The sequence below is a fragment of the Oncorhynchus kisutch genome, unplaced genomic scaffold, assembly GCF_002021735.2.
Source record: "Oncorhynchus kisutch isolate 150728-3 unplaced genomic scaffold, Okis_V2 scaffold730, whole genome shotgun sequence".
Taxonomy (NCBI): Eukaryota; Metazoa; Chordata; class Actinopteri; order Salmoniformes; family Salmonidae; genus Oncorhynchus; species Oncorhynchus kisutch.
Window position 1 is genome coordinate 48,433 of NW_022262675.1, and position 9,161 is coordinate 57,593.

Below are 9,161 nucleotides of genomic sequence, written 5' to 3' on the forward strand. Positions count from 1 at the left end.
TGACTTTACACGGTCCCTGCTATCCCCCCCAAACACCATGTTAATCTCCTCTCAGGCTGAATACCCCCTAACCCCTCTACCTCAAATGGGTCAGCTCCTGCTATCCCCCAAAACACCATGTTAATCTCCTCTCAGGCTGAATACCCCCTAACCCCTCTACCTCAAATGGGTCAGTTCCTGCTATCCCCCCAAACACCATGTTAATCTCCTCTCAGGCTGAATACCCCCTAACCCCTCTACCTCAAATGGGTCAGTTCCTGCTATCCCCCCAAACACCATGTTAATCTCCTCTCAGGCTGAATACCCCCTAACCCCTCTACCTCAAATGGGTCAGCTCCTGCTATCCCCCAAAACACCATGTTAATCTCCTCTCAGGCTGAATACCCCCTAACCCCTCTACCTCAAATGGGTCAGTTCCTGCTATCCCCCCAAACACCATGTTAATCTCCTCTCAGGCTGAATACCCCCTAACCCCTCTACCTCAAATGGGTCAGAGACCTCAGAGAAAACACACCGCCTTTCCTCTTAATAAGACAAGCTACATATTCCATTCCCTTTAAGTGATCCGGGACAGGGACAACTGATCCTAAATCAGCACAGCTTCTACTACTGAGCTGTTGTGTGAATACATATGGGCCCAGACCTTTAAGTGATCCGGGACAGGGACAACTGATCCTAAATCAGCACAGCTTCTACTACTGAGCTGTTGTGTGAATACATATGGGCCCAGACCTTTAAGTGATCCGGGACAGGGACAACTGATCCTAAATCATCACAGCTTCTACTACTGATCTGTTGTGTGAATACATATGGGCCCAGACCTTTAAGTGATCCGGGACAGGGACAACTGATCCTAAATCAGCACAGCTTCTACTACTGATCTGTTGTGTGAATACATATGGGCCCAGACCTTTAAGTGATCCGGGACAGGGACAACTGATCCTAAATCAGAATACATATCAGCCCAGAAACCAATGCCACCTTTTCTGTCAAATGACCGACATGGTCCATTTAAGTGAGGTCTGTGAAGACATTTAAGTGAGGTCTGTGAAGACATTTAAGTGAGGTCTGTGAAGACATTTAAGTGAGGTCTGTGAAGACATTTAAGTGAGGTCTATGAAGACATTTAAGTGAGGTCTGTGAAGACATTTAAGTGAGGTCTGCGAAGACATTTAAGTGAGGTCTGCGAAGACATTTAAGTGAGGTCTGCGAAGACATTTAAGTGAGGTCTGCGAAGACATTTAAGTGAGGTCTGTGAAGACATTTAAGTGAGGTCTGCGAAGACATTTAAGTGAGGTCTGCGAAGACATTTAAGTGAGGTCTGCGAAGACATTTAAGTGAGGTCTGCGAAGACATTTAAGTGAGGTCTGAACACACTTAAGTGAGGTCTGTGAAGACATTTAAGTGAGGTCTGTGAAGACATTTAAGTGAGGTCTGTGAAGACATTTAAGTGAGGTCTGAAAACATTTAAGTGAGGTCTGCGAAGACATTCAAGTGAGGTCTGAGAAGACATTTAAGTGAGGTCTGTGAAGACATTTAAGTGAGGTCTGTGAGGACATTTAAGTGAGGTCTGAACACATGGGTACTGTGTGTGTGTGTGGTCTGTTTTCTACTGCTAGGTGCTTTGTCCCAGTGTATGAATGTAAATCATAAAGACATCTACAGTGTTCAGTATCACATGGACAGGGGTCATGGTACCGTAAGCCTCTCTCTCTCTCGTCATCTCTCTCTCTCTCTCTCTCTCTCTTTATAGTAGGAGCTGGTTGGCTGGTCTCTATTGAGATGTGTTGTATAGGAAAGCAGGCAGCAATAGTAGGGATCAGTGAGCTGATCGAAAGCAGGCGGAGACACACACACACACACACACACACACACACACACACACACACACACACAGAAAGGAGGCTTCTCAGCAGCATGCCAGTTTATTCCTGCCCTTCTGTGAGGACGACCTGAGGCTGTTTCCTGACGGGAATTAACCAACACTAGTAATGTAGTGTTCAGTAAATAATGTACACAGATATATCCTCTGTGTGGAAGGGTGATGTGTTAGGCCTGGAGGACAGCCCAGTGGAGGACAGCCCAGTGGAGGACAACACAGTGGAGGACAACACAGTGGAGGACAACACAGTGGAGGACAACACAGTGGAGGACAACACAGTGGAGGACAACACAGTGGAGGACAACACAGTGGAGGACAACACAGTGGAGGACAGCACAGTGGAGGACAGCACACTGGAGGACAACACAGTGATAGATCTCCACAATACACTGGAGGACAACACACTGGAGGACAGCACAGTGGAGGACAGCACAGTGGAGGACAGCACAGTGGAGGACAGCACAGTGGAGGACAGCACAGTGGAGGACAGCACAGTGGAGGACAACACAGTGGAGGACAACACAGTGGAGGACAGCACAGTGGAGGACAGCACAGTGGAGGACAGCACAGTGGAGGACAACACAGTGGAGGACAACACAGTGGAGGACAACACAGTGGAGGACAACACAGTGATAGACCTCCACAATACACTGGAGGACAACAGTGGAGGACAGCACAGTGGAGGACAGCACAGTGGAGGACAGCACACTGGAGGACAACACAGTGGAGGACAACACAGTGGAGGACAACACAGTGGAGGACAACACAGTGGAGGACAACACAGTGGAGGACAGCACAGTGGAGGACAACACAGTGATAGACCTCCACAATACACTGGAGGACAACAGTGGAGGACAGCACACTGGAGGACAACACAGTGATAGACCTCCACAATACACTGGAGGACAACAGTGGAGGACAGCACACTGGAGGACAACACAGTGATAGACCTCCACAATACACTGGAGGACAACAGTGGAGGACAGCACACTGGAGGACAACACAGTGGAGGACAACACAGTGATAGACCTCCACAATACACTGGAGGACAGCACAGTGGAGGACAGCACACTGGAGGACAACACAGTGGAGGACAGCACAGTGGAGGACAGCACAGTGGAGGACAACACAGTGGAGGACAACACAGTGGAGGACAGCACAGTGGAGGACAGCACAGTGGAGGACAGCACAGTGGAGGACAACACAGTGGAGGACAACACAGTGGAGGACAACACAGTGGAGGACAACACAGTGATAGACCTCCACAATACACTGGAGGACAACAGTGGAGGACAGCACAGTGGAGGACAGCACACTGGAGGACAACACAGTGGAGGACAGCACAGTGGAGGACAACACAGTGGAGGACAACACAGTGGAGGACAACACAGTGGAGGACAACACAGTGGAGGACAGCACAGTGGAGGACAACACAGTGATAGACCTCCACAATACACTGGAGGACAACAGTGGAGGACAGCACACTGGAGGACAACACAGTGATAGACCTCCACAATACACTGGAGGACAACAGTGGAGGACAGCACACTGGAGGACAACACAGTGATAGACCTCCACAATACACTGGAGGACAACAGTGGAGGACAGCACACTGGAGGACAACACAGTGGAGGACAACACAGTGATAGACCTCCACAATACACTGGAGGACAGCACAGTGGAGGACAGCACAGTGATAGACCTAAAGTAAAGCTGAAATAATAAACTGCTGTTCTCCTGTTGCTGGAGGTTGAACTCTACAGCTGTGTTGTCTGACAGTGGATTGTTGCTGGAGGTTGAACTCTACAGCTGTGTTGTCTGACAGTGGATTGTTGCTGGAGGTTAGGTTGAACTCTACAGCTGTGTTGTCTGACAGTGGATTGTTGCTGGAGGTTAGGTTGAACTCTACAGCTGTGTTGTCTGACAGTGGATTGTTGCTGGAGGTTAGGTTGAACTCTACAGCTGTGTTGTCTGACAGTGGATTGTTGCTGGAGGTTAGGTTGAACTCTACAGCTGTGTTGTCTGACAGTGGATTGTTGCTGGAGGTTAGGTTGAACTCTACAGCTGTGTTGTCTGACAGTGGATTGTTGCTGGAGGTTAGGTTGAACTCTACAGCTGTGTTGTCTGACAGTGGATTGTTGCTGGAGGTTAGGTTGAACTCTACAGCTGTGTTGTCTGACAGTGGATTGTTGCTGGAGGTTAGGTTGAACTCTACAGCTGTGTTGTCTGACAGTGGATTGTTGCTGGAGGTTAGGTTGAACTCTACAGCTGTGTTGTCTGACAGTGGATTGTTGCTGGAGGTTAGGTTGAACTCTACAGCTGTGTTGTCTGACAGTGGATTGTTGCTGGAGGTTAGGTTGAACTCTACAGCTGTGTTGTCTGACAGTGGATTGTTGCTGGAGGTTAGGTTGAACTCTACAGCTGTGTTGTCTGACAGTGGATTGTTGCTGGAGGTTAGGTTGAACTCTACAGCTGTGTTGTCTGACAGTGGATTGTTGCTGGAGGTTAGGTTGAACTCTACAGCTGTGTTGTCTGACAGTGGATTGTTGCTGGAGGTTAGGTTGAACTCTACAGCTGTGTTGTCTGACAGTGGATTGTTGCTGGAGGTTAGGTTGAACTCTACAGCTGTGTTGTCTGACAGTGGATTGTTGCTGGAGGTTAGGTTGAACTCTACAGCTGTGTTGTCTGACAGTGGATTGTTGCTGGAGGTTAGGTTGAACTCTACAGCTGTGTTGTCTGACAGTGGATTGTTGCTGGAGGTTAGGTTGAACTCTACAGCTGTGTTGTCTGACAGTGGATTGTTGCTGGAGGTTAGGTTGAACTCTACAGCTGTGTTGTCTGACAGTGGATTGTTGCTGGAGGTTAGGTTGAACTCTACAGCTGTGTTGTCTGACAGTGGATTGTTGCTGGAGGTTAGGTTGAACTCTACAGCTGTGTTGTCTGACAGTGGATTGTTGCTGGAGGTTAGGTTGAACTCTACAGCTGTGTTGTCTGACAGTGGATTGTTGCTGGAGGTTAGGTTGAACTCTACAGCTGTGTTGTCTGACAGTGGATTGTTGCTGGAGGTTAGGTTGAACTCTACAGCTGTGTTGTCTGACAGTGGATTGTTGCTGGGGGTTAGGTTGAACTCTACAGCTGTGTTGTCTGACAGTGGATTGTTGCTGGAGGTTAGGTTGAACTCTACAGCTGTGTTGTCTGACAGTGGATTGTTGCTGGAGGTTAGGTTGAACTCTACAGCTGTGTTGTCTGACAGTGGATTGTTTCGTAGGTTAGGTTGAACTCTACAGCTGTGTTGTCTGACAGTGGATTGTTGCTGGAGGTTAGGTTGAACTCTACAGCTGTGTTGTCTGACAGTGGATTGTTGCTGGAGGTTAGGTTGAACTCTACAGCTGTGTTGTCTGACAGTGGATTGTTTCGTAGGTTAGGTTGAACTCTACAGCTGTGTTGTTGTGGATTGTGTTGTAGGTTAGGTTGAACTCTACATCTGTGTTGTTGTGGATTGTTTTGTGTGCTTCCATTAAGATCAAAGCTTGCGTCCCAAATGGCAGGATATTCCCTATATAGTGCTCAACTTTTGACCAGGGCCCTATGAAGGATAAAAGTGCCATTTGGGGCAAAGGTCAAAGTCTCTGGGGTTCCTGTGGTGCTGTGCTTCTTACAATACTTCCCACTGAACAATAGAGCGTCCCTTCTCCTCGTGTGTGTGTGTGTCTGTGTGTGTCTGTGTGTGTGTGTGTGTGTGTGTCACAATGAGAGGAGTGATCAAGGAGGAGAGAAGCAATCGGGTGGTGTTGTGTTTTTGAGGCTACCAGTGACTGAGGCTGTGCGGGTGGATGAATACGGTAAGAGAAGGAGAGACTGATACCTGGGCTGGCTGAATACAGTAAGGGAAGGAGAGACTGATACCTGGGCTGGCTGAATACAGTAAGGGAAGGAGAGACTGATACCTGGGCTGGCTGAATACAGTAAGGGAAGGAGAGACTGATATCTGGGCTGGCTGAATTACAGTAAGAGAAGGAGAGACTGATACCTGGGCTGGCTGAATACAGTAAGGGAAGGAGTGACTGATACCTGGGCTGGCTGAATACAGTAAGGGACGGAGAGACTGATATCTGGGCTGGCTGAATTACAGTAAGGGAAGGAGAGACTGATACCTGGGCTGGATGAATACAGTAAGGGAAGGAGAGACTGATACCTGGGCTGGATGAATACAGTAAGGGAAGGAGAGACTGATACCTGGGCTGGATGAATACAGTAAGGGAGGGAGAGACTGATATCTGGGCTGGCTGAATTACAGTAAGGGAAGGAGAGACTGATACCTGGGCTGGATGAATACAGTAAGGGAAGGAGAGACTGATACCTGGGCTGGATGAATTACAGTAAGAGAAGGAGAGACTGATACCTGGGCTGGCTGAATACAGTAAGGGAAGGAGAGACTGATATCTGGGCTGGCTGAATACAGTAAGGGAAGGAGAGACTGATACCTGGGCTGGCTGAATACAGTAAGGGAAGGAGAGACTGATACCTGGGCTGGCTGAATACAGTAAGGGAAGGAGTGACTGATACCTGGGCTGGCTGAATACAGTAAGGGAAGGAGAGACTGATACCTGGGCTGGCTGAATACAGTAAGGGAAGGAGTGACTGATACCTGGGCTGGCTGAATACAGTAAGGGACGGAGAGACTGATACCTGGGCTGGCTGGCTGAATACAGAATACAGTATAAAAAATGTTCTTCAGTTGTCCCCATAGAATAAATCTAATCAAATGTATTTATAAAGCCCTTTTTACATCAGCTGATATCTCAAAGTGCTGTACAGAAACCCAGCCTAAAACCCCAAACAGCAAGCAATGCAGTTGTAGAAGCACGTGGCTAGAAAGGCCAGAACCTAGGAAGAAACCTAGAGAGGAACCAGGCTCTGAGGGGTGGCCAGTCCTCTTCTGGCTGTGCTGGGTGGAGATTAGAAACCTAGAGAGGAACCAGGCTCTGAGGGGTGGCCAGTCCTCTTCTGGCTGTGCTGGGTGGAGATTAGAAACCTAGAGAGGAACCAGGCTCTGAGGGGTGGCCAGTCCTCTTCTGGCTGTGCTGGGTGGAGATTAGAAACCTAGAGAGGAACCAGGCTCTGAGGGGTGGACAGTCCTCTTCTGGCTGTGCTGGGTGGAGATTAGAAACCTAGAGAGGAACCAGGCTCTGAGGGGTGGCCAGTCCTCTTCTGGCTGTGCTGGGTGGAGATTAGAAACCTAGAGAAGGAACCAGGCTCTGAGGGGTGGCCAGTCCTCTTCTGGCTGTGCTGGGTGGAGATTAGAAACCTAGAGAGGAACCAGGCTCTGAGGGGTGGCCAGTCCTCTTCTGGCTGTGCTGGGTGGAGATTAGAAACCTAGAGAAGGAACCAGGCTCTGAGGGGTGGCCAGTCCTCTTCTGGCTGTGCTGGGTGGAGATTAGAAACCTAGAGAGGAACCAGGCTCTGAGGGGTGGCCAGTCCTCTTCTGGCTGTGCTGGGTGGAGATTATGGCCATGATGGTCAGATTGTTCTTCCCTTTTTGGTTCCAGGTAGAACTATTTTGGGTTCCATGTAGAACCCTCTGTGGAAAATGTTCTACATGGAACTCAAAAGGGTTCTACCTGGAACCAAAAAGGGTTCTTCGAAGGGTAGTTCTATGGGGACAGCCGAAGAACCCTTTTAGGTTCTAGATAACACCATGTATAAGGAGGAGAGACCTGGCTGTCTGAATACTGTAGAGGACGATGCTGAAACGAAGCTGTGTTTCTGAAACCCTGGTTCTGTCCTTGGTACAATTTGAGCTACAGCCGTGGGCTTAGACAGGGTCTCTCACATATTTGGGGAAGGGGGCAGACAAAAGCCCCACTTTCTTTTCTCCATTGGAGGGCCAAGACCCCAACTTAATTCTTAACACTGTTTCCACTCATCAACAACCTGCCTCTCAGAGGATCTAGAGAGTAACCTTACGCCATATCCCTCCACTCTGTAATTCTGGTGCGTTCTTCATGCCTGGGCAAGTGTGTATTTTAGGTTCTGTTCTCGGCTGCCTGGTCTTATACCCAGGACGTGTGGGTGTGTTGAGACAACTGGGGGTGTGGCTGTGAAACACTTCCTGTTAGTACACACCCTGTCACACACACACACTCAGGCGTTGTGCATACTGCTGACTCGTGTGTTTGTGTGTGTGTGTGTGTTTGTGTGTGTGTGTGTTTGCGTAAGCCTCAAGGCAAGATGCAAGGCAACACCTCACTGATAGTCACCACCAGGACATTACAGGAAGGACAAAGAGGTTATAATTAGCATGTTTCTTGTAGCTGGGTGTTGCCAGTGTTTTCCACAGCACCATAAAGCTATCTCTGATTAGCATGTAGCTGGGTGTTGTCAGTGTTTACCACATCACCATAAAGATACCTCTGATTAGCATGTAGCTGGGTGTTGCCAGTGTTTACCACAGCACCATAAAGCTACCTCTGATTAGCATGTAGCTGGGTGTTGACAGTGTTTACCACAGCACCATAAAGCTACCTCTGATTAGCATGTAGCTGGGTGTTGACAGTGTTTACCACCATAAAGCTACCTCTGATTAGCATGTAGCTGGGTGTTGCTAGTGTTTACCACAGCACCATAAAGCTACCTCTGATTAGCATGTAGCTGGGTGTTGACAGTGTTTACCACAGCACCATAAAGCTACCTATGATTAGCATGTAGCTGGGTGTTGACAGTGTTTACCACAGCACCATAAAGCTACCTCTGATTAGCATGTAGCTGGGTGTTGACAGTGTTTACCACATCACCATAAAGCTACCTATGATTAGCATGTAGCTGGGTGTTGACAGTGTTTACCACAGCACCATAAAGCTACCTCTGATTAGCATGTAGCTGGGTGTTGACAGTGTTTACCACATCACCATAAAGCTACCTCTGATTAGCATGTAGCTGGGTGTTGACAGTGTTTACTACAGCACCATAAAGATACCTCTGATTAGCATGTAGCTGGGTGTTGACAATGTTTACTACAGCACCATAAAGCTACCTTTGATTAGCATGTAGCTGGGTGTTGACAGTGTTTACCACAGCACCATAAAGATACCTCTGATTAGCCTGTAGCTGGGTGTTGACAGTGTTTACCACAGCACCATAAAGATACCTCTGATTAGCATGTAGCTGGGTGTTGACAGTGTTTACTACAGCACCATAAAGCTACCTCTGATTAGCATGTAGCTGGGTGTTGACAGTGTTTACCACAGCACCATAAAGCTACCTCTGATTAGCATGTAGC